Genomic DNA, 5468 nt, shown 5'->3' on the forward strand with positions numbered 1-5468 from the left:
GTTGGTCGTCCCAAAGTTCCACAATTCTCACATATCTCACTTGGGATTGATGAAGATGCCGTCATGGCATTAACATGTTGCTTTGGTGATTTTGAGGCTTTTTCAAGTCTAGCCATAGCTTTTTCGAACTTCAAATTGATGGTATCAATATGAGCACTAAGTTGAGCACCCAATTGAGTAATAGAGTCCACTTCATGCTTTCCTCCTCTAGTAGCCTTGCAAGGTCTACTATATTATGAATTATGGACCGCCATTTCCTCAATCTTGTTCCAAGTTTGATTGTCATCAACTTTGGTGAACATTCCATTTGATCCCATGTTGAGAATGTTTCTTGAGTCTTCATAAAGACCGTTCCAAAATTGTTGTACCAAGAACCACTCGCTAAGTCCATGATGAGGACATGAGCGACAAATTCCCTTGAATCACTCCCAAGCTTCATACAAAGATTCTTCATCTCTTTGCTTAAAGCCCGTAATTTGAGCTCTTAGCATGTTAGTCTTTTCCGGTGGATAGAACTTTTTGTAGAAAGCTAGAGCCAATTTCTTCCAAGAATAATTCTGAGAGTTGTAGACATGGCCCACCTGCAAGCCCACTTCAATCTGTGGACATACAGCGGTCTTTTTTGAAAGCCACGCTCGGCGGCGTAAAAATGCTTTCGACCGGATCGCTTTAGATCGGTCGGTTTTATCTCGGTAAGGGTCTCGAAACGATTAGAGATGTTCGGAGTCGCCACCAAGCATTTGTGAGATGCTTGGAACCCGTTCGAAATCCACTTTATACCTCGGTCAAATCGAAGCACAAAGCAGCGTTTGACATAGGTACTAAAGATAACGAAATATTCCCTCTTTAGCATGTTATCTCTAGAATGACTCTCGTACGCCCTAGATAAGGTCGTCCACTATCCAAAGTTTCTGAGTAAAAGGTGAAGGTACGTATTGGGAAGCCCTTTAATCAGACACCCAATCCCGCCCGCGTTAGCGGCCTCTACTGATCGATCTTGGTTGGTTGAATGCAAAAATTGATAAAACGGTTTAAATGCATGAATGCGCATCCAATAATTTAAACCTAACATGTGAGAGCTTTCTAAGTCGGTTGGTTTAATCTAAGTATCAAGTATAAGATGTGGAGTTCGATTAACGATTGATTTGCATGCAAGACGGAAATTAAACATCCATTTACTGTATTAGGTTTAGGGTGCATAACATGATCCATTTGTCTTAGTAAGGCATTTTGCAAATATGGTTTTGAATAGTCATCTGATCCGTCCTATATCCGGGTTAACCGGAGTCGGGATCGTCCTAGACTAATGCTGGAAAGGAACAGGCCCTGTACCAAACGGCTATATGAGGCGCGAGCCAGCCGGCGGTGTAAGGGGCCTCCCTCTGGTTTTGAAAGTGAGAAATGGAGAGCCTGTTTAGGCGCGGGTTAGCCCACGGTTTATGCAGCGTGTTCTGACCTTTTAGAAAACGTTATAAAACGTGTTGAAAATGGGTATTTGAACCCGGTTTGATTTGAAGGGGTCGTTTAGACCACATTTGTTGATTTGAAGAACTAGACTCGAATAATCGTCATTATTTTGATAATATTCGGTGTCGGGTTCGGTTAGACAAACTTGACATGAATAGTTTTGAAAATGATTGTGGACTAATTGTTTTAAGTCCATTTGAATGTTATTAGTTGATACTCGTCATCGTACCCGGGTTAAAATCCGGCATGGTATGTAGAACCAAGGATGACTTTGTGTTGGTGACTAATATGTTTGTTTGAAAATGTAAAGAAATGAAATAAAAGGCTTTAATATACCTTTTAAATGTCATTAACCAAATATTATCACCGAAACACGGATTTAACCACCATGGTATGAGGAACCAAGGGTGAAAAATGTTTTATGGTTGAAAGAAGTGAAGTAAAATAAAAAGGGTTCGAAAATACTTAAAATGGTGAACACCGATTACAAATATGAAGATGGATTAAAGGGAAATGACGAGAACAAACACGATTGATCTCTGGTCTGAGCACCCCATTTAGGCGCGGGCAAGTTGGCGACCTAAGGGGCTTTTGCCTTAGACCAAAAATCAGTTTTGGCTCGTTTATTCCATGTTTTGGTTCATGTTATGCATATTTTAGCATGTTATAGTCATGAAACAAATGAAAGCATAATAAAAGAGGATTTTTACAACCTCATACTTACATGTTTGGTTATGGCGAGTGACCGACGTAAGTGTAACAACTCGTTTGATCGGAAAAAACTCGGTTTAAAACCGTTTTGGTAAGTAAAAAGAGTGTTTTAATGTTAGTGATGGTGTAGTGGTCGAAATGGTCGGTCAAGGAATTTAATGCACGATGACGTTACCAAACAATGTGTAAGGCTCGTGTTTACGATCGGTAGGTCGTAAATACGCGTCGGGTTGTGACTTAAGAAGTCGAGTCGAGAATTTTAGGGGAGAAAAGAGGGGGCGAACACACGTGTAAGTCTCAAATGGGTGGCATTTGAGGGGTATTTATAGGAGAATGAGTGGTTGTGTGAGTTTTGAGCGACGTGGCCACCTGGGTTGCTCAAAGAGGCGCGAGCCACGTCGCGGTTCTTTGAGTTGTGTTGTCACTTTCACAACAAACGCAATGATGATTTGTTCTATCCTAGGTTTTGTAGTCACATGTTTGGTACTTGACCATTCATGAATCCGGGAAAACTTAAGATAGAAGGGTTGAAATGTTTTGTTTTTGGTGGTTGACTCGGTTTGACTCGTTGTTGGAGTCGGGATTTGAATTTTTGAGTCGGTTTTTGGTCCGGTGTCGGTTTTGACTCTAGTTAGTGTCATTGCGACCCGTCGTCGTGCATTAAACACTCCAGGTATTTTTGAAATGTTTTAAGATGTTTTATTTTCAAAATCATTTTAAGTTTTCCGACGTAAAGTTGTACACAAACTGTCGATCAAACGCCGCGATTCCAAAACATGTTGTAGTCCGATAATCATCGGGTGTTTGTTGGAGTCTCAGCAGATACTGGGTATCTACAGAGCCCCCACTTTGACTGAGGCTTGGACAGGGCGAAAGTCAAAGTAGATCCCCCAGGTCAATTGAAGATTACAACCTGGAGACCCAAGCGACGTCGAGGCGGCTCAAAAGGATTCGGGCCAAGGGCCTGCCGTCGGGAAGGGCGACGTCAAGGTGACTCGAGGGTACGAGCCAAGGACCTGTCGTCGGGAACAGTTTAGAGTCTGTCGACTGTCCGTGCGGGTTGTTTAAAGTCCATTAGACTACGTACAAAGGCTCGGCAGCCATAGAAAGGAGTCATACCTGAGGCATCTTCGGATATGTCCTTGCACTTTTGCGGACAAAGGCTCGCCAGCCATTGTAAGGAAATGTACCCGAGGCATCTTTAGGATCTGTCCTTGAAAGGTTACGGACAAAGGCTCGCCAGCCATTGATAAGGAAATGTACCCGAGGCATCTTCGGGATCTGTCCTTGATAGGTTGCGGACAAAGGCTCGCCAGCCATTGTAAGGAAATGTACCCAAGGCATCTTTGGGATGTGTCCTTGAGGTGTTTGCGGACAAAGGCTCGCCAGCCAAGACAAGGAAATGTACCCGAGACATCTTCGGGATGTGTCCTTGAGGTGTTTGCAGACAAAGGCTCGCCAGCCAATGGTAGTCGATTAATGGATCAAGGGAATAGCCGTGTCAAAAGGGCTTGTCTTGAAAGTAGCGAACTCGTGAAGCCGTCGTGGAAACAGTGAATTTGGATTTTCATTATCACTGTTTTTGGAATGAGCGGGTTCCGCGAGGGAGCCCCCGCTGGTAGTGAATTTGGAATTTTCACTATTGATTGAAGTGACGGTTTATGTGCCGCCGTTGACTGTTGATGGAAATAGTGAATTTGGAATCTTCACTATTGATTGAAGTGACGGTTTATGTGCCGCCGTTGACATTTGATGGAAATAGTGAATTTGGAATCTTCACTATTGATTGAAGTGACGGTTTATGTGCCGCCGTTGACATTTGTGGTGAGAATAGTGGAATTCAATTTCCAACTATTATTTTGAGCGTAACGGTTTTAATTGTCGTCGCTTAAAATTTAAAGAAATAGCGGTTTTTGAATCTTCGCTATTATTTCTGAAATTAAAGGAAAATAGTGAATTTGATTTCACTATTATTTTTGAAATTGGCGGTTTTGATCGCCGTTTGCTTGAAATTTTGAAAATAGCGAATTTAAATTTTCACTATTCGCTTTTCTTTGTCTTTGAGGAAATGACGATTTTCAAATATCGTCAATGAAAATCCGAATTTGTTATGTGGAAATTGGGCTAAAGCTCAAATTTCGGTGTAAAAGCAAGTGGACACCTGATTGAGGCGCGAGCCACCTGGCGAATCAAAGGGGCTTCCCTTTTTTCTGTAAAAGACGCGAGTTCAGGCTGCATATCATTCATCATCTCGTCTTCTTCCTTTCGACACAAAAACCCGCAAAAATCGCCATTGAAGGACCTTTGCTAGCTTCCACTCGTGCCATAATCCACAATGTCATCTCAAGGTTAGTATTTCCTCTTGAATCCATTCAAATTTGTTGATCTTTAGCTTGATTGAATTAGGGCGAATTTTACTCTAAAAAATCAAATTGGGCGTTTTTGATTGAGCCCATTTTGAGCGAAATTGATGCTTGCATTAGGTTAGAAACCTGTTTAGGAGTGTAGGGGTGCTTTTAGTTTGCATTTTGGTCCCTGTTCCCGCTCTCTATGCTCGAAAAACGCGAGTGAGATGAGACACCGTCTCACTTTGCAATGCCAAGTTTATTTGCTTGGGTCGTGGGTCCCACTAGGTTGCATTGTAGTTGGAAAAACCCGTATTTGCCATTATAGACCTTCGTTGGGTATTGTGGGCAAAATTGGATTTTTGCCTTTCGTGACGGTCTTACGTATGACAAAATAAGCGTCTATTTGGGCTTGAATGGAGTCAGTTTGCCTTGAAATGGACCTCATTGGTAATTTAGGTCACCTTGAGGCGTGATAAAATCACGTCTGCCTTTTTGCGGTCGTTTTTGAAATTTTGACCGGTTTGGGCTCAAATTAGCGTATGAATTGCCTTTTTGAATCGTAGAAAAATACCCCATTGCCTCGGGAATGTATTTTGGTTTGTAGGCGGACCCTGTAGGGGTCTTGAAATGCCGTTTTTGTGGTTTTGACTCGTCTTCTGCTTGAAAAGATGGGCGAGTCGTTTTTGTTTGTTTGTTGTGAATGGTTTTGTTTGGTTGGATTTTGGGCGGGATTGCCCTTATTTTGTATTGCAGGTTGTGTTTTTTGGATTTATCCATTTCATGTCGTTGTAATGCCGAAAATTCGGCTGACGTTTTTTTATTGTTCTTTTGATCATAGGGTATCGTTTGGGACCTATGGGGTCCGTTGTTGAGGTTTTGGAGGAGGAGGATGATCCTGGACGGGAAGAGACGACCGAAAAGGTTGCCGGATTTTAGGCGGTC

General features: G+C 42.3%; 1 non-coding gene across 1 annotated transcript; it reads left to right on the plus strand.

Annotated features, from left to right (window-relative positions):
• Positions 1-384: 384 nt before the first annotated feature.
• LOC141645654 (small nucleolar RNA R71) lies at positions 385-491 on the plus strand. The gene has a single exon (XR_012545132.1). It is a non-coding gene; the product is annotated as a small nucleolar RNA R71 (small nucleolar RNA).
• The last annotated feature ends 4977 nt before the right edge of the window (positions 492-5468 follow it).

The sequence above is a fragment of the Silene latifolia genome, chromosome 2 (assembly GCF_048544455.1).
Source record: "Silene latifolia isolate original U9 population chromosome 2, ASM4854445v1, whole genome shotgun sequence".
In the NCBI taxonomy this organism is placed as follows: Eukaryota; Viridiplantae; Streptophyta; class Magnoliopsida; order Caryophyllales; family Caryophyllaceae; genus Silene; species Silene latifolia.